Source organism: Humulus lupulus, chromosome 2, assembly GCF_963169125.1.
Source record: "Humulus lupulus chromosome 2, drHumLupu1.1, whole genome shotgun sequence".
NCBI lineage: Eukaryota > Viridiplantae > Streptophyta > Magnoliopsida > Rosales > Cannabaceae > Humulus > Humulus lupulus.
Genome location: NC_084794.1, coordinates 132,333,750 through 132,355,677, shown reverse-complemented (window position 1 = coordinate 132,355,677; position 21,928 = coordinate 132,333,750).

Sequence of the window (21,928 nt, the reverse complement as noted above, 5' to 3'; positions counted from 1 at the left end):
GACCAACCTCCATAGTGTTCTCTGAATTTTTTCACACAATTCCTCATTAAAACTCTCATTCTCTCATCTCCTCCCTTCTATGCACACAACCCTAAACCAATTGGTCCTTTGTTGAAGCTAGGAAACACTATACGCTACAACACAATAGGTGTTTAATGGCTATATGGGGGAGACACAATGGGAGACGTTGTTGGAGGAACCATCATAGGTGGCCCTACGATGACTCCCATGAGGAGACTTTGTATACATTTAACATCTCCTCCTGGGAGTCATCATAGAGTGTACAATTTACACCCTACGATAACTCCCAGGGGAAGACGTTGAATGTTTACAAAGTCTCCCCCTGAGAGTCATCGTAGGGTACCTACAACGTCTCCATTGGAAAGACTTTGTATACATTCAATGTCTCACATTGCAAGTCATCATTGGTTTTTGTATTTGTTTTAAAAAAATTAAATAATTATTTTCAATATATTGATTAATAGAATTAAATATATTGATTTTTTTGAAATTGAATTAAATAAATTAATTAAAAAATCTAGATTATATGCAAATTCAAATTGTGAATTTTCATTAATAAAACCGAGATGTGTATATAATATGTTTTAGCTAGCTAAATATACAAAAAAGTAATCTTTGTTGTTAAACATACAAAAGTAACAAATATTGCAGTAGCTAGCTAGACATATAGAAAGAAATAAAAAGTAAACAACAACAAAATCCTAATATTTGGGACAATAACTTTGAACTATTGGTAGCATATGGTTCGCCCAATGTTGTCGCATTTCATTAATTTATGCTGGTGTATATGGCGTAGTATTTAGCTACAAAAAATACAAAGTAAAATATATTAGTTAGTTATTATTATTTGATTATATATACTTTAATAATAAATAAATTTTTAACTTTTATAAATTTATATACATACCTCTTTCTTCAAGTAACATCGAGGACGTGAATGTTCAATGTAATCCTTCAACATCCTTATCACATAATATCCACATGCCACATTGTTTGGTTGGTGTAGACACTAATATTTAAATAAAAGGTCAAGCAATTAATATAAAGAATATTAGTAAAATTCAAGTATATATTTTCAAAATAATTAAAGTTGTAGTTACTTACTTTCAGTTGCACAATTTCTATATTATTTAGAATTTCGGGAGGTTTTGGTAGACTGGTCAGAAATAAGTTGAAAGCATTGACTATTACTGCCACAATTTTTTCACGGTTTTCCAGTTTTGAGTTCAGTGGATCACACTTAACACATGGGCAATAAGTAAATTTTAGGTCTCTCACATTTTCCAAACAAAATCTTAAGAACAAATTGACCTCATTTTTATATTCCACAGATAACCTATTCGCTGACATCCATTTTCTATCCATATCTTATCCTTTGTCTATGAAAAATTAAACAAACAAAGCTAAATAAGCATATGAAAAATTGGGCAGCATTTCCCCTATATTAGTAACCTAAACATCTATCAATCTAATCAAATCCAATCAAATAAGCACAACACAATTCAAATATAATAATAGAATACATAATTCTAGAAAAAATCGGGCAGTATTTCCCCTATAATAGTGATCTAACCATTCGTGAACAACAAGTCAAACAATATACAATAAGTTTCTTCGTTATAGCTCCACAACACACAAACAACTTTTTCAGAACCTACTTCACTAAAACACACAGTTCTCAACCTTCTGTTATCACCACAACACCCAATTTTAATCTCAGAACCTACTTCACTATGGATGAATATTTAAGATATTCAAACTCCTCTAACAAAAGTTTAATAATACTTATTACACCCAAATTTCAAGATTAGAAGTTTTGGTCTCGAAAGTCAGGCTCGTAAAGTGTAAGCTCGAAATATGCAATATGGCTATGAGATCAGCATTAATGAGAATTGAGTTTGACAGTCTCGTTCAATATTGAAACGATGACATCATAAGTGGTAAGCTCCCAACCACATGATCTAGAAAGTGTTTCGAGGTTACGAGACAAGCTCGAAGCTACAGTGACAAGGGTTCAACACCTATTTAATTTTCCTAATCTGTTTGTATTAGCATCAGTTAAGAAGGATCGAGCCTTGGCATTGCAAGCTCGGAGGAGACGACCTCAATAAAGTTATTTAATAAGATCGAGGGAAGCTGAGCTAGCAAGCTTGTGATGATTTGTTGATCTCGAAGATATGTAAGTCGAATGTTCGAGATTGATAGCCAAATGTGGACGCGGTTACTATTTAAGAATCCTTATATCTAAGGAATTGGTTGTAATCTGTTAATAAATCTCGAATATCAAGGGATTTATACGCGTATTATATATTTATATGCATTTAATTGTATTTATTTTGAGATTTGAATCATAACTCCCTGAAATGTGAGGGGAGATATTTTATAAACCAGTCTATAAATAGATTGGAGAAATTCATTTGTAAAAAAATTGAAAGGGGCATTGGGAAGACTCTGTTGAATTGCTTATAAAAAGTTTTGAGAGAATTCCATAGTTGAATAACATTGACTCGTGGACTATGCAGATTTTTAACTACTGAACTACGTAAAAAATCGTGTTTTCTGTCATTTGTTTTTATGGTTTTGTGTTTAGTGCTCTTCATTTCTAAGTTGATGAAAAATGACGTCAACAATACTAAAACAATAAATAAGATAATATACGTATCTCTTGCAATTAATAGTCCTAGCTAGCAAATTTACTTCACTTTGTAGTGTACTTTGCTATTAAATTCACAACCTACAAAATAAAATTAATTAATAAATAAAAGATTACTAAACAAAGATCACTAAATATTTGGATTAACAATAACTTATTCTTGCAACTTTAGAATCTTAATAAACTCAAATGTGTGCTTGAAATAGAAATTTTGAGGCAAAAATCTCTCTAGTTAAAACCACAACCTACAAAATTAAATTAATTAATAAATAAAAGATTACTAAACAAATAAATAAACATAACTATATATAATCAACCTACTTAAATGTTAATAAAATATTTAAAATATATATAATTTTTTAATTAAATAATAATATAAATTAAAAAATCATAAACATATATACTTGAATTACTTATATCTATACATGCAGTTTAGTATGTGAAATTAAAATTAAATTATTTTCCTTATTTTAGACATATATATACTTAATCAATCTAAAAAATTAATTAAAAAATCTATAATTTTTGGATTAAATAGTAAAAAAAAATTAAAAATAGTAAATAATGTGGTATTATCTTAAAAGTAAACAATGTGGTATCTCAAATCTATATTAAAATTATTTTTCATACTTTAATCAAATATTTCTAATAAACCCACAAATCTTATAAAAAAATGCACAAAAATGATTTTTTCTATCATTCTAACTACAATGCATTGTTTTAATCTTGAAATCATACCTCAAATATGCTTGAGATCAACTTTATTGAGCCAAGATTCACCAAAAACCGCAACATACAAAAATCCTAATAACCCAATATTAACCCACTAATAACTAAATAAAATAAACAAAAAACATTATCATAACTATTATACATTCATTTAATCTTAAAAACATACCTGAAATTAGATTTAGAGCCCAAAATCGGCCACAATTGAAACTCAAATCGCCAAAAAATGCACCAGAAAATCGCCCCAAATTGCTGTTAGTTGCCTCTGGTTCGTGTGGCTTTGGAAGAAGAGGGAAAATCAGGTTATATATGGCACGTCTTTCCAGGGGAGACGTTCGATGTATTCACGTCTACCGAGAGGAGACGTTAGAGGCCTCCCAAAATCTGAAATTTTATAAATTAATTATTTTATTATGAATTTTTTAATTTATTCTAACTAACGTCTCCCACTACTTTTAATGACTTACACACTTAGTCATAAACAAGAACTTTTAATGACTTACACCCTTAAACTTAAAATATTCCTGAACACTTTTAATGTCTTACACCATTGGTATAAGTCATTATAGACAGTCATTAAAAGTTAAAATTGTTGTAGTGAAAGCAAGAACACCAAAGGTAAAGTCTAGACTTTTTCTTTGTCAAAGTTGTAAGTTTTGTTGGTCTCTTCTTTTAGTTGCACTTGTTAGCTTGTATAAAATGATTGATGTGCTTGTGGGGAGTGTAAATATGGGAATAGAAGTGCTAAAGGTCATGCAAAACCAACCAAATAGTTTACAAGAGGTATATGACCACCTCCACTATTTTTATCCTTGATTTTTGAATAATCTGCCATGTTTGTGTAATTTGATATGTTTAAATTCATTATGATAATTGTAATAATGCTTATATATTGGCTGATCATACATGCATGGATATTTGGATGATCGTTTAATGGAACCCAACATTCCATCTACAATTTATGATTTTATGTGAGAAAATATTTAAGTCTTGACTTCTAATGGGTCAAGAGAAAATTATATGAACTTGTTTATGGATTTTCTTGGTTCCATGGTGTAGTTTAGGAAGATGAAATATTTATAGTATGTATAAATGTTCATAAAGGTTTTGAAAAGACCTAAGTTATGATTTTTACAAAATTGGTGTGCAATTGGGAAAAAATGGCTTTCAAAAACTGTACAAACAACCGACTTTGGACAGCGAGTATCATAGATAAATTAGTGTATTTTTGGCTGATTTTTGAAATAAACACTATTTTGATATTGGTAATAAAATTGGTAAAGTTTCAAAGAAAAATATTAAATTGGCTAAGAGATATGATTTTTCAAAGTTAGGAAAAAAAATTTGGAAGTTCAAAATAACTTCTGGACAGCCACTTTAGGAATCTTTTTCACTAAGTAAAAATGATATAAATGACCTAAATTTTAGAATGGACAATTTATTTATACCCTAGTATGGTCCTAGGAAATTTCAGACCTAAATATTGAATAAATTGGAATTTATAAATTTTCAAAGTTTAAGAAAAATATTAAGTTTTCCTTGGGCAGTTTTAAAGGTGGACTTTTGAAAATAGTGTTCAATAAGTAAAAATAGATATTTTTGTATAGATTTTGGCAAGGAACTTCTTGGAATAACCAAAATTAATTTTAAAAAGTTTGGGAATTTTTAGAGTCATGATTTTCAAAATATAATTTTCTAAAGTAGACAACTTGGAACTAAAAATAACAAAGTTTACCCTGAGAAGAAAAATGGGAACATTTTCTAAGTGATTGGATAGAAAATGTATTTTAACCTTGACAATTATAGATTAAGTTTAGCACACTAAATAATTATAAAGGTTAATTTGGGTACTACAAAATTAATATTTTTATTTATTAATGAAATTTTGTTTAAGAAATTAGAAAGGTCTGAAACCCTCATTTTTAAAGAAATAGAATAAATTATCTTAATTTAAAACAAACTAAAACATAATCAACTTTCTCTTAATTTTATTTCTTAAAAACAAACTAAATTTTATCACCATCTTTATATTAATTCTTAATCAAGTAAATTAACTTAATTTATCAAAGTTTAGAAATTAAATAAGTTTACCAAAAAGATTAGATTTTTAGTAACTTATTAAAGAAAGGGTAAAATTGGTAAAGCTTGAATGCTTCCAAAGTTATATATTTCTGGCTAGGTCCGATAGTGGAAACAGAGTGGGAAATCTCATAAAAAGCCAACTTTCAAATAACTAGACCTGTTGGGGGGAATTTTTTCCAAAAACATTAAGTTCCTTGTTACGACTTAAAAAGTGCGAAGACAAAAATACCTTTAGTGGGTATTCGATTGTGACCTTAATGCTCGAAGTAGAATGATAATTTACTATAATGCTATAATTAATTTGAGTACACTATGTGCTAGTTAAAGTGTTTGCTAACATGACGAGATTCTCCATGGGAAGATTGATTGTGCGCAACAAAGGATAGCTTGTAAGTCAGTCTATGATTTATATGTTTGCAACATGCATTAAGTAGTGTATTGCTTGCTAGAAGTAGGTCTTATACACTAATTAGAGAGAGGACTTATTTAGTGACAATGACTAGGCGGCGCTTACGCTACACTTGTGTTTGACACGTGGACGATATATGTAGCGTCCCAAAACTCCTAATAAGGATTAGTATGTTGATTAGTGTGCTTGGAGGGCATAATTGAAAATTATGTGATTTTAGTCTAATATATATTTGATTATATGGATTATGTGAGTTATATTATGATATGACTATTTATGCATGTTTATGTATATTAAATGTGCTTAAATGCACACTTTTGTTAAAATGGGCATTTTCGTAATTTTGACCCGTTGAGTGTATAATTGAAATTTTGTATACTAGCTTGAGAACAGATTATTATGTGGATATATTCATGATACTCGCTAGGAGTCGATCCTTTTGAGCAACTTAGCGACTACTACAAAATACCCTTTACATGGCACTCTTTTAGGACACGCACCTAAATGCAAGTCCTTAAAAATGTTTATGGAGTTTTTAGGAAACTCATTGAGAGTCCTGAAAAAACATAATTTAGGACTCGCAATGAGTGTCCTAAAAGAATCTGGGCTAAAAAATAAGTGTTTTACGTAACAATTTTAAGGACTTGCTGTGGAAGTCATTAATACTCTTTTAGGACTCGCTTTGTAAGTCCTAAAAGAGTATTAAGGACTTCCAAAGCAAGTCCTTAAATTTTTTAAGTACAACAGCATAAAAAACTATCATTTTTTTTTTCAAAATTATAGGGTTAAAATACACAAGAGAGAAAAGTCATCAGCACAATTGGGGATTTATTCAATCACACTATTTAGGGCTGTTGGGTGGTGAATGGCGGCTCAGCGGCAGCTTGGTGAACGGCGATGGTGGTGAACACCTCCAGCAAGCGTGGGTTCTCGACTCCAGCACTCTCAGCGTCATTGACAGGAAAATCTTCTCCGGCGTTGGTTCTCGGCTCCGGCACTCTCGGCGGCAGCGCAAGTTCTCGGCTCCAGCACTCTTGGTGGCGGTGTGCTTCTCAGCGTGGGGTCTTTGCTGGTTGCTGGTTCACGGTTCCAGCAGCAGGTTTTGTTTTTTGTTTTAATTTCTTTGCTTATATAAATATATATGTAGCTATTTATATATATATTATAATTGGTAATATTATAATTTCATATTTTAATATAGGGTAATAATTTCAGATTATAATATAGGGTAATAATATAATTTCAAGTTTTAATATACAAATAAATATACTTTTGATTTAAAAACTTAAAGTATGATTAAAAAAACAAATACCAATACCCATGTGCAATTTTCTAATTACAACTGAAATAAATGAGTGTTTCCTAATATTTCTTCATTTAAAATTTATAGGTTATTTAAAAAAAAAAAACTATATATATAAACTTTATCATTTGTATATAATTAAATTGTTTCTAAATTAAATGAATTTTATCATATATTTTACATTATGAGTTTTAAATTATATGAAAGAATAAAAGTTTCAGAATGTATTAATTAGACTATTTCTTGATCAAAAGTTCCCTAACATATACATATTGATCGTGATTCAACACGTAAGACTATAATATTTTTTGTTAGGGGAACTAGAATATTTAAAACACTAAAAATAATAAACCCACTTCACTTAATTTTTTTTTACACATTTTTCATTATTAGCTCTTTTCACACACGCTAAGAATCATGGCTTCAAATCAAATACATAATAATAATGGAATACTCTTAATTTTATTTTATTTTTTAAAAAATGATTTATTTGATAATAAGAGTGGGGCTTTAACCAACTTATGACTTGTAATACTTAAACTAAGATTGTGTCTATGTTAAGACTCGAAAGATAAAAGTTAAGATTTGAAAGATAAAAGTTTGTCATATTCTACTTTAGTCATATATATTAGGTAAAAAACAAATGGACGGGTCACCCTAATAATAACATTAATGATAACAACGTTGTATTAGTATACGATCAAGACCAATTACTGTAGATAAGAAGTATTTTAATTAAGTCTAGAAACTTAATTATACTCACCCTTTAAGTGCATTTAACTTTTAGAATTTGTCAAAAACCACTCTATGTACACGGGTGGGTGGGTGTTTGGAAAAAAAAAACTATTTGTTATTTTATTGATACTTTAGGTAACTTAAAAGAGCTTCCAAAATTTTATAAACACTTTAAATGAGCTAGATTGGTCTACTGATTCATGGTTTAATAGTCTGTGGTTGACCTTTATTATATACTTAAGCTGACAAATTCTTAATATTAGATTGGTAGCTAATTGCAAGAGGTATGTTGTATTTGATTTAGTTTTTAAAAAATTCAATATTTTATAATTTTGAATGATAACTGTTTTACTTTAGTGGAGTTTGAATATCTTAGATATTCATCCGTAGTGAAGTAGGTTCTGAGAATTCTGTGTGCTGCAGTGATAACGAAAGATTGAGAACTTGCATGTCTTAGTGAAGTAGGTTATGATAATTTTGTGTGCTGCGGTGATATATGGATGAAAACCTGTGTGCTGTTTGATTTGTTTGACATGTTGGTGTTGATTGTGACAAATGACTAGGCTAGTAAATTAGGGGATATGCTGTCCGATTTTCTATAGATTTTTTTGTACTTAGTTTTGTGTGGAAATATGAAAAAGATGACTGCCACAATGATAAATTTGTGTTCCCGATATTTAACATTTGAGCATCTAATTAATAATTAAGTTTAATTTAAAATTTTCTACTAATCACAAAATTTTGCTTAATCCGAGCCTCAAAATTGCCGATTTAGAGTAACTATGTGATCACAGATTTGTGCTTTCAAGATTATAAGTGCAGGATAGGTCTTTCTAGAATTTGAATCAAAATCCTCATCTTTTCTCTCCCAAAAGAGTAAAATAGGTTGCTGAATAAACCATGTCTGTGAGATTTTAGAATCATACATATAAAATAACATTCTAAAAATTAATCTTAGAAAGATCCTTCAACAGTGTTTGTTCTGCCACCTATTGTGAACCTTTAACAAAGCTTACGTTGGTGATTGTGGCCTATTTTCTTTCGCTAAAGTTCATTAGCCATTTTACACCAAAATTGATTTATGAACCAATAATATACAAAGCCATTTTTCCCAAATATGAAACGGCAGGGTGATGATGTTTGCCGAACTTGTTAGTAGAAGCTAGCTCTACCTCTAGCGTCTCAAGTCAATCAAGAATAAAGCAACTTAACAATTAAAGAAAAAAAATAAAAAGTAGCTATGCACCGCGTAAAGAATCCAATACCTTTCTTCACCCACCGCTGTTGGTATATATGATAAACCAAGATCTAGATAATTAATTCTTCACTTGCTAATTATGATAAATTCAAAGAACAACCCTACTATTTTTTTTTAATAAAGTAAAAGGAAATTTGATAATAAATGGATGAAAATTGTTCATAATACAATTGATATTATTATTCTTATTTTTTTGGAAAGGTGGATTTGGTTAGATTCATATAGGCAAGAAAGGACAAATCTTGGTTTGAATTTAATGATATATTATGGGGCCTTATCCTATCATTATTAAATATTTCATCACAAGTTAAACAAGTTTATTTTGATGTGTGTATATAAATATAGTTTCCCAACTCCATAGCACGTGTGCCAAGCAACACTCAATTAAAATCAATATAAGGGTCCTTTTGATGGTACAATTGTAGACCACTCTCATGTCCCTGTCTCTTTTTCAAATTCCCAAAAATTCAAAATATATATATTTATATATAAATGTACAATTACTTGAAATCTCATATTTGCTGACTAAAATTATGATGATTTAACTTTAATCTTATTGGAAATTTTTATGGTAGGGACTTCAAAAAGAGCCCCCACCAATAATAATAATAATAACAATTAAAATTTAATTTAATTTAATTTTTTATTATTATTTGAAAAACCAATAGTGACAAAGTCATGTCATGTGAGTTCCCTTATATTTGATAGTAATAGGAGTAGCCATCGACAAATATGAGATTTCAAGTTCCAACCACACACATGGTTATGTGAATCTAAAAATAATAATAATGTTTTTATGTATTATACTTGTACTTCTTATCTATTCCTTCCACATGTGATTGATTGGATCTTAAAATCCAAATCACTCATTGTGATTCCAATTTATCCCAAAATTTGGATGATTTCATGCATTGCATGGTAAAAACATAATAAAAAAAATTGGATTTGGATTTGATTAGGTAATATTATGAGATAATTCATTATTAGTATATATACCAAGAGAAGAGAGATCAATGATCTATATTTGATCACATCAAGGAAATTTTTTTAAGTGTTTGCTTTGTTTAGTTTAAGCGGAATAATGATGAAGCTAATGTAACTTGTGGCTTACATTTATTCATCTTTCTAGTATTGTTGAAAACAATGCATATAAACACAAACCATTATTATTAACATACGAGCAACATTTTGCATGCCTTGAATATATAATATAATTACACACACACACACATAAAATATGTCTAAATAAAAAAAGCCCTTAAAGTGTTCATTAGACAAATAATAGCTGTTGATACAAGTGTGACTTGTAAAAGAATATACAAGTATGTATGCATATATTTGTTGTGTTGATTTTAACCTTTTTAAAAGAGCATGTCAACATCTGACATATTTTTTTTTATAATGTTGATTAAAATGAATTGGTTAATATTTTGATTGGTCTTAAAGCATTTGATTGGTAGCTAATTGCAAGAGGTATGTTGCATTTGATTTAGTTTTAAAAAATTTCAATATTTTACAATTTTGAATGATAACTGTATTACTTTAGTGGAGTTTGAATATCTTAGATATTCATCCGTAGTGAAGTAAGTTATGGGAATTCTGTGTGCTGCGGTGATAACGAAAGATTGAGAACTTGCATGTCTTAGTGAAGTAGGTTCTGAGAATTTTGTGTGCTGCGGTGATATATTGATGAAAACCTGTGTGTTTTTTGATTTGTTTGACATGTTGGTGTTGATTGTGACAGATGGCTAGGCTAGTAAATTAGGGGATATGCTGTCCAATTTTCTATAGATTTTCTTGTACTTAGTTTTGTTTTGTATGTTTATTTTATTTTATTTTCTTAATTTTAATTTTTTATTAAAACAAATAGGCGCAATATGGAAAAAGAATGGATGTCAGCTGATAGGTTGTCAGTTGAATATATAAAAGGAGTCGATGAGTTTCTTAAATTTAGTTTGGATCATGCCAAAGATCCAAACTATATTTGTTGTCCTTGTAGTAAGTGTGGAAATATGAAAAAGATGACTGCCACAATGATAAAAGAGCACTTATATTTCCATGGGATAGACAAAAGTTATAAAATATGGTATTGGCATGGTGAAGAGCTTCATGTTACTCCGGACCCTCCTATGATGAATGAAGTTTGAAATTATAGGCAATTGGATCGTGAGGATAATTTAGATGAAATGATTGACGATGCGTATTATGAATCAGAAGTAGATCCCGTTAAGTTTGAAAATCTTCTTAATGACGCTGAAAAGCCGATTTACTCTGGTTGCACTAAATTTACAAAGTTGTCAGCCCTTCTTAGGTTGTACAATATGAAAGCCAAAAATGGATGGAGTGATAAGAGTTACACGGAATTGTTAGTTTTTTTTGAAAGATTTATTGCCTGAAGAAAACAAGATGCCCGTATCATTTTACGAGGCTAAGAAAACTATGTGATCATTAGACTTGCAATATGAAAAAATACATGCTTGTCCTAATGATTGCGTATTATATCGGAATAGCCTTGTAGATGCGAATTCGTGTCCTACTTGTGGTGTGTCCAGATGACAAAAGAAAAGGAATTAAGAGGAAGTTAAGGAAGGAGTACCAGCAAAAGTTTTGTGGTATATTCCTCCAATTCCTTGTTTGATTCGATTTTATCGAAATGTTGATCATGATAAGAATTTGACTTGGCATGCAAATGAGAGAATAAAGGACGGTAGACTTAGACATCCTGCTGACTCACCAGCGTGGAAGACAGTGGATTTTGAATGGCCTTCATTTGCCAATGAACCTAGAAATATTCGTCTAGCTCTTTCTACGGATGGAATTAATCCTTATACTTCTCTCAGTAGTAAGTATAGTTGTTGGCCTGTCATGCTAGTCATATATAATTTATCGCCATGGCTTTGTATGAAGAGGAAGTTTACCTTACTGACCTTGCTGATATCAGGACCTAAACAACCTGGTAATGATATTGACTTCTACTTAGCTCCCTTAATTGATGACTTGAAGACTTTATGGAATGAAGGAGTTAGGGCTTATGACGCATATCGAAAAGAAGAGTTTACCCTTCGAGTGGTGTTGTTATGGACAATCAACGACTTCCCCGCTTATGAAAATTTATTTGGTTACAGTGTAAAAGGATACAAAGCTTGTCCTATTTGTGAGGAGAAGACTTTCTCTCAATATTTGAAACATTCCCGCAAGGTGTGCTACATGGGACATAGAAAATTCTTGCCCCGGAGACATTATTTTAGAACTTAGAAAAATGCATTCAATGGTGAACAAGAGTTTGGTTTGGCTCCAGTTCCTTTGACTGGGAATCAAGTACTTAATAAAGTATCTATAATTCAGTTTAAGGTAGGAAAACTTATTGTTTGTCCAATTAAGAAGAAGAAGGGTCGTGGAAAGAGTGTTGGCAAGGATAAGACTGAAGTTAGTTTGACTAGTGAAGATGAGTCTACAAGTCCTTGGAAGAAAAAATCAATTTTCTTTGAGCTTGAATATTGGGAAAACTTACTTTTGAGACATAATTTAGATGTTATGCACTGAGAAAAATGTGTGTGATAGTCTAATAGGAACTTTGTTAAATATTCCTAGTAAAAGTAAGGAAGGTATTAAAGCTCGGAAAGATTTGGATGCATTGGGTTGCAAAAAAAGCTACATCCAAAAGCTGGCCCTAACAAAACATTTTTACCGACAGCTTGTTACACACTCACTAAGGATGAGAAAAAAGAACTTTGTTGTTGTTTATACAATATTAAAGTTCCAGAAGGGTATTCTTCAAACATAAGAACGTTGGTGGATATGAAGAATTTGAATTTGGTCGGCATAAAATCTCATGATTGTCATGTCCTATTCCAACACATTCTACCCATGGATATTCGTGGTGTGCTACCTAGAAAGGTTCGAGAGATAATCACACGGATGTGTTTGTTTTTGAAGTATTTATGTTGTAAGACGATTGATGTTTCAACGTTCAAAAATTTACAAGTGGAGATTGCTATAATCCTATGTTACTTAGAGCGATTCTTCCCACCTTCTTTTTTTGACATAATGGTACATCTTACAGTCCATTTGGTTAGAGAGATTAAACTATGCAGACCTGTTTATTTAAGATGGATGTATCCCTTTGAGCGATACATGAAGATTCTTAAGAGTTATGTTAGAAATAGAAGTAGACCCGAAGGATGTATTGTTGAATTCTATATTGCAGAAGAAGCCATTTAATTTTGTTAAGAATACTTGCATGGTGTGACAAGCGTGGGCGATCAATCTACATTAAATAAAAGTAATGGTGGTTATGGTGGAGAAGGTGGTGTTGTATGCTCAATAACTCAAGATGAAAGACATGAAGCACACTGTCTTGTATTGCAAAATATTGATGACATTCAACCTTACATCGAGTAAGTTATCTTAGACAGTATGATATGATAAAACATTTTTGTGATATTTGTATTGATTCATACTAATTTTGTATACATTTATGAAGGAATCATTTTGTTTGGATTCAGAAAAAATATCCATCTAAGTCAAAGAACCAAAAATGGATCCAAGATGAACACTATCGTACGTTTAGTACTTGGTTAGAGAACAAGGTATTGATTTGAGTAAATAATTTTATATCTTTTGTTTTGATTGCATGACATGTTATTAATTATTATTTCAGTTTTGGTTTTTAACAAAGGTTGCAATTGAAGTGACCCACACATCGAGTCATGTGCCAGACATAGTTAAGTGGATTTCTCGTGGTCCTTCTCTGAATGTGTTTAAGTACCTATCATACATCGTCAATGGTACTCAATTCAATACTTTGGAATGAGATAATGTAAGAACCACACAAAATAGTGGAGTTTTTATTATAGCAAAAACTGTGCAAATCTCTAGTTCAAAGGACAAAATTATGTAGAGTGTGATATGACATTTTATGGAGTAATCCAAGAAATTTGGGAATTATATTATATTACAACTAGAGTGCCAATCTTCTTATGTGATTGGGTGAAAAGTGACAAGGGAGTAAAGGTTGATGATTTAGGTTTTACATCAGTTGATTTAAATCGAATTGGGCACAAAAATGATCGTTTCATAATGGCAACACAAGCCAAACTAGTTTTTTTATGTGAATGATCCATCAGACAAGCAATGGTCAGTCGTGGTTCCTACTCAACCGATAGATTGGAGAGACAAAGAGAATGATGTACATGACTTACCACTCCTTCAGCAACCTGTCACAATTCCCGAACCACAGCTTACTGAATACCTTATTGATGATGGCGTAGATGACGATGATATTTGTTTGCATTTTGATGGTGATGGTGTATGGGTTGATCATATATTGTGATAAATGTTGACTTGTTTTTTTTTCTTCTAAAGGTTGGATTTGTTGATTTTATATTTAATTTTCCTATTATGTTGACGATTGTTTATTAACATTGTTTATAATCGTTTCCTTTTCAGATATTTCCATGGCTGATCCAGGAGGTTTCGATGATGATTGTCCACTTCTTGGACTTGGAAATAATGTTGCTAAGGAGGAGAATGATGATAATGCTATAGTGCATGTGAGATTTGTTAGGAGACTATGTACCATGCCTGACATAGCCAAGATGTGAAAAGAAGGTGTTAAGTTACCGATGAAGTTCAATGAATATGGACAAGGGATCGGTACAACGAGATCAAAATTAGGATCACTGATCGGATCAACTATAAAGAGGTGTGCTTCAATCACACACGCGAGCTAGGATAAAGTCCCAGAATCAGACAAAGAAAAATTTTGGGATATCATTAAGGTATTTTCTCTATCACTATAATATATGTTGTTTGTATTTTTAATATAGACTAACGATATGTATTGTTTTCAATTGTAGGCTGCATTTGACATAGACTATAAAGCAAAAAGAAAAATTATGTCAAGGATGGCAAAATGATGGAGATCATCCAAATCATATCTGACTAAGGTATACATCTATGATGTGCTTGATGCAAATCTGACCATCAAGACATTCACAATGCCAAGAGGTTACTCACAGTTGATCACTAAAACAGAATGGGATGAGTTCTGTGTTTCGCACATGACTGATGATTGGAAGAAAAAAAGAAAAATACATCAAGATTGTCAAAAAAAAAAAAAAAAACACGACCATCATATGTAACGAGGTGGGTATTTGTTGGCACTGGAAAGGCTGCAACAACAAAATTTTGGACTTGAGGTGTCTGATATTGACAGGTCATAGTTGTGGTTGGTGGGACATTTTAACAAAAAGGGTGAGCCAGTTGGTACCGAGACAACAAGCGTAGCTCGCAACATAGTAAGTGTACTACTTTTTATATGATTGGATTACTTATTTTTAATGAGAATAACTATGTTTTTATATTTTGTTTGCAGGAGCACTATACTAAGCTCATGAGTGATGGAAAATTTGAACCTGATGGGTCTAAGGATGTTCTTATTATGGCATTAGGCACCCCTGAGAGTAGAGGGCGAGTGAGGCGTATTGGGCTCGGTGTAACGCCTAGCCAATTCTGGAAAACCCCACTATCCAGTAAGAAAAAGGGAAAAGAATTTGAGGCTTCCTCAGTTGAGGCTCGATTTGCAATGATGGAAGAAAAATACCATCAACAAGAAGAAATAATGAAACAACAACAGGAAATGATCAAAACACAAGAGGAAATGATGCAACAATTTATGGAACAGATGAAAGGACAACATAGTGGCTTTGAAGGATCTTCTCATGCGTCAGTGCCAAACTATGGATCACCCATAGATCAAGCGACACCATCTCATCAGGCATCATCGAAATCGCAGCATCAACCTCTAGCACCACCGCCCCCACAACCAGAAGAGGCATCTGTGTTTATCCCAACTCCTGGCTCAAATCAGGTATAACTTTATCTTTTTAAAATTAAAATTTTGAACTTGTATAACATATTTATACATAACTAAATATGTGCAGGATAAAATGATTGAATGCAAATTTGCATTAGGTTCTATCACCAACATCGTTGGTAGGGGATACATTCTAGTTACTAGTAGCACAAAAATCCATGGAGAAAACATAGGAGAAAACTACCGCGGTGCAATTGAGTTTGCTGACCAACCTGATGCTCTACTTGTTAACCTGATCCCTAACAGTGAGATTTATACAGTCAAGCAAGTTATTGGGACTTTGATACGTTGGCCCAAGTCGCTCGTCATCTTCAATGGAGCGACACATGTAATTTTTTTAAGACTATTAAATTTTTATTTACTTATTCCATTATTAATTATTTGTTATGGGTTTATTAGGAGGTCGTGAAAAAAATAGGAAAGCAAGCTGGGAAAAAAACTTCTCTACCATTAGCACCATAAACTCAAAAACTAGTTCCAAAACGAGCGCCTAAGGCGTCATTGTCACAGGAGGTGCAACAACCATCTCCATTGTCGCCTAAGTTGAGACAAGTATATGAAATCGTCAATGATTGGCCTAAACATGATTATGCCGTTGAAGTGTCCATTGACTTTGATGTGTTTGGCCATGCTTGTGAAACTTTGCTCTGTTTTGGGATGAAATACTTGAATTTTGTAGAAAGGAGATGATTGGACAATCATGCATTGTCTTCTACATGAGGTATGCTCTATATGAAGTTAATAATATTTATTGTAAGGATTTTCTTTCATCAACTATTTAGTTTTCTTTTTAATTAATGATATTTGTTGGTAGGATTTTGTATCAGACACTATTATTAGACGAGGAAAAGAGAGGATCATTGTTGTTTATGAATTCGAATAAGGTTTCTACTTCCATGACTCATGCAGATAGTCGTGCTCAAGCTTTATGTGATAGGATGTTATATTGCATGTCTAAAAAGCATGATTGGATAGTTATGCCTTATAACCATGGGTAAGTTTAATTAATATGCTTTTCATTGATACAAAAAAATAGAATCTAAAGTTAAAAACCTTGCAATACTTGTTCTTTCAACAGGGAGCATTGGATGTTATTTTTATTATATCCCAATTGGCATTATTGTTGTTTTCTCGATCCACTCAATGCACCGTTAGATAACATGACAGCCATCAAGGAGACCATCCATGATGCATTTGAGATGTATTTCACGAAAAGAATGAAAGCACGTCAAAAGATCAACAAACGCCTATCGGGAGTAATGTATTTCCAACCTACGATATGTTTCTATTTGTATATGAGTTTATGTATATGTAAGGATATTTAAGATATTTAATACTAAGAATTGTACATGTATGACGAATCTTTATATAGTGTCGTAAACAACCAAGCAATATTGACTGCGGATATTACGTTATGAGAATGATGAAGGATGTACTTATCAATGCCCCTCATATCAAACATTTCTTGTCGAAACAAGTAACAAACAATATACAACTACATAATATTATTCTAGTATAATTTTTGTATATGCTTTGAATTTATTACCACTAATATAATTCTAATTAAATTTTTGTTTCTTTGTTTTTTCAGTTCACCTCTGACAAACCATATACTACTCAAGAAATTGACGAAGTTCGAGAAGAATGGGCGATGTCAATTTTACAATTGGTTAGAGCAAAATGAATGATGTTATTGCTAGCTTATTACAATACATGCTGAGAAATTTAAATTTCTTTCGCAAATTTTTTTTGCCGTTTTTTTAGTATTTTCTTTAAATACATTTTCGACACTCAAAGGGATATATTTTTTAAAATCAAAATGAAAATTTTAGCTGCATTTTTTTAAAAAAAATTTACTTTTAAGGGCATGCAAAGCGAGTCCTAAAAACATTTTTTAAAGACATTCAACGAGATTTTTTAGGACTCGCGTTGTGAGTCCTAAAAACTTACTTAAAGGCACTCAACCCAATTTTTTAGGACTCGCAAAAACATTCTTTTAGGACTCGCAATGCGAGTTCTAAAAAATTACTTAAAGGCACTCAAACAGATGTTTTAGGACTCGCAACATTCTTTTAGGACTTGTAACGCGAGTCCTAAAATCTTACTTAAAGGCACTCAACTAGATTTTTTAGGACTCGCAAAAAACCTCAGTTTTTAAGGCTCTCAAATAGAGGACTCGCGCCCCGCGAGTCCTAAAAAGCATTTTTTGTGCACAACATGGATTAATACTAGACTCGGGGTGAGCCAAGGGGTATTATGGTAATTTTATACACTTCGGGATTTATTGATAAATGAGAGAATTTGATGGGAAATAAATTGTATTTGATGTTGGTTGATTAAATTGGAGATTAGAGATATAATTTGAGGTTTAGTGGGATATTAGACGAAATGAATAAAATGTCCTTGGGGATTTATTGGGAGGTTATTTGAGCTAGGGGCAAATTGGTCATTTGACCACTAGTATAGGCAAAATTGGCTTAAGTGGAGAGGACCACTTCACATACACGTTATGCTCTCTTTCTCTCTTCCCTAGTTTCTACTCAATTGGTAAGCACCCAAGGCTTCTAAGTAACCAAATTCTTGAAGCTTCCTAAGTTTTCTAGTGGATGATTAAAGTTGATTAAGGGTAGAGTTGCTAAGTGGTCACCAAAGGGCTAAGATTTCAAATTCTTCAGTAGAGGTATGGATAATTTAAGTATGTTTTTGTGTTCTTCATGTTCTTAAAGATAATTGTTGAGGTTAGCTTGATTTTTCGAAGTCCTTGGTGTGTCCACAGAGTTATGGGTGTTGTTGATGGTGGTTAGGAGCTAGCAACTCTTCTAAAGCTCAGAATTAAGCTTGAAACTCAGAACTGGACATGGATTTTTAGAATTTTGGGTAAGTGCTTAAATTTCAAGCTTAAATGGTAATTCTGGAAATTGTATGCATTTGGTTGTTTTGAGTGAGTTTTGATGATATCCTGAGGTTATTAAGTTAGTATGTGGTCGAATCATTGTGAAAATTGGCTGGAAATTGGGTTAGAGTTGGTTTTGGTGTTTGAAAATGTAGGAGAAAAACACTGTTTCTGGGTTTTCGCGGTGGCGTCGTGTAATGCCCTGGGTAACCTAGACCGTTACACTGTGTGTTTATAATCGTGCAAGACTCGATAATCAAGTCATTTAGTTAAAAACGTGACCCCAAAGTCATAATCAAGTTAGGGTTAAAACACTTTTGTCACAAGTAGATAAATTTTCATTTAATTAAATATTTGGTACATGGGATCCCAAAAACAGGGTTTATGGAAAATTTACAAACTTTCAAAAGTTCTATACAATCACAAGCCACTCTAAGGACAAAATACACATTTTAGGTTTTCCTGTCCTTGTACTGTCCCTCGGCCGTGGCGGACGAGCAGCTGACTATGTACATCCCGCCCCCAGAGGTCTCCAACTTAGGATTGGTCCACAATGCCCTTGACTTTACCTACACAATGTAGCACTTGTGAGCCAAGGCCCAACAAGAAAACCATAAAGCATAACATAAGCAATACAGATAATCAGATGATCCATAAGACAGTTAACCAGATATTCAGCGTGTTATGACAGACACATAACTAATGGTGGAAATCAACAATTCACAAGCCATTCATCTTAGCACTCAATAAGCCATAACCATCAGATTAACAATAATAAACATATCATACTCATCATACAATACTCAGGGTACCCTCTATTTAACCCACTGACTCCGGCTCGCTTAGGCTGAGCTTAGTGATTATTTAATTGATCTAAGCTTTCAGTGGCCGAGCAACGTCCTGTGCGCAAATACAATCCCGACACTCTTAGGCCGTTTATTCATGCTCACATGGCATATCATAACCATAAAATATCTGTATTAAAATACAGGGAACTTTAGTCCCAACATAGCCACACAAACGGGTGAAATTTTCTTACTTTTTACACTTGCACTAGATTTCAAGAGACGACCCCTCGAGTACAATCCTGTCCCAAAGCCCAAATGGTCACCTTGTCACAAACCATAAATAGCACCCTCAGTATAATTCAATTCCATAAACCGATCTAGAGACCAATACCAAGCTCTCGGGAACTCCAATTCCACCAAACGGGGTGGTGGAATCGACCCCCGAACCCCTGGACAACAACCCTAAAAAGTACCCAAAAATCAGGTTTTGAAAGCTGATTAGCGCTATAGCACTACCTGATGGGCACTATAGCACTAGAGTCAAAGACTCTAGCCCCCCCAAAAACGTAGCCTAGCATTGTAGCGCTCCCAACCTAGCGCTACAACGCTAGTACCAGAAATGCGAAATTCTGGGTTTCCCTCTTCGAACCTCCCCGAGCCAAAGCTCCAAAAATCTTCCCCAATCATCAGCGAAACACAAAATTGAGCCCATAAATCACTATAGTTCACCCAAAACAACATAATAACACTACAACTTAGCTAACAACCTCATCAAACACAAAAATCAAAATTGAGCTTTGAAGCTCAAGAACACTAACTGAAACCCAGAAAACTCAAGACAATCAAGAGCCAAAAATCATTTCCTTAGAGAGGAATTCAACCCTAGGCTGCCTCCAATGCCACTCCAAGTATCAACCCTCAATTACCAAGCTATTTTTCCTCAAATTCATCCCAAAAACCCAGTTTTCCAAAATTAAACTCAGAACTTACAAGAACAAGTGAAAACCTAAAACGAGAAAAATGAAATTCTTACCTTCTTCCCAAATTCGAAATTCCTAAGTGTGGATGGCTGCTAATCCCTTCTTCAAATTGATTTCACTCTTAAATTCCTTCAAAACCCAGCTCTCATGACTTGTGCTCTGTTTCTCTCTTCTTCAAAATTGAACCAAATGACCCAAGAAATAATTTGGAGGAGTCTAACACGTGAGAGTCTTTTCCTTCAGCTCTGGGTTTCTAATTTTAACACTAAAAGACTATCCTACCCCTCCTCAAACTGAGCCATACACTAAACCTCAAGGGTAGCTAAGTCATTTCACCACTCTAACAGAAATATCATTTTTCCCTTCTTATTTCACTAATACCACTAACACCAAGGTTACTAATGGTTACCAACCTCAACAAAATATCCTTTACCACAATCGTGACTCTCGACTAATACCGCAGGACAGGATCTCCTCATGCCAGAAACACCGCACATAATTTAGAATCATACCCTCAACGGGTTCAAATTACAAATATGCCCTTATAAACTAATCAGGGCCCATATGCATATTTAATACTCATAAACATGTATTTAATCATTTATTCACATATAATCATATAATTATGCATTTAAACATTAAATCATACATATATATATATGTCAATTATGCCCTCTTGGCACGCTAATCAAGGCCCTTAAGCCTTATTAGCAATTTTGGGTCGTTACAACTATCCCCTCTTACTGAGAATTTCGTCCTCGAAATTTACCTAAATAATTCGGGATACTGATCCCGCATTGCTGACTCGAGCTCCAGGTCGCTTTCTCGACCTTGCTATTTCTCCATAACACTTTAACTAGAGGAGTCATCTTGTTACGTGGGACCTTGTCTTTCCTGTCTAAGAACTGAATCGGTCGCTCCTCATAAGATAAATCCATTTGCAACTCCAAGTTTTCATAACTCAACACATGAGTTGTATCTGAGACGTACTTTCAAAGCATAGAAATATGGAATACGTCATGAACCCCCAACAACAATGGTGGCAACGCTAACTTGTAAGCCACCTGCCCGATCCTTTCCAGGATCTCGAAAGGCCCAATAAATCTAGGACTTAGCTTGCCTTTCTTCCCAAACCTTCTCACCCCTCGCAGTGGTGAAACTCGAAGAAATACGTGGTCCCCTACTTGGAACTCCACGTCC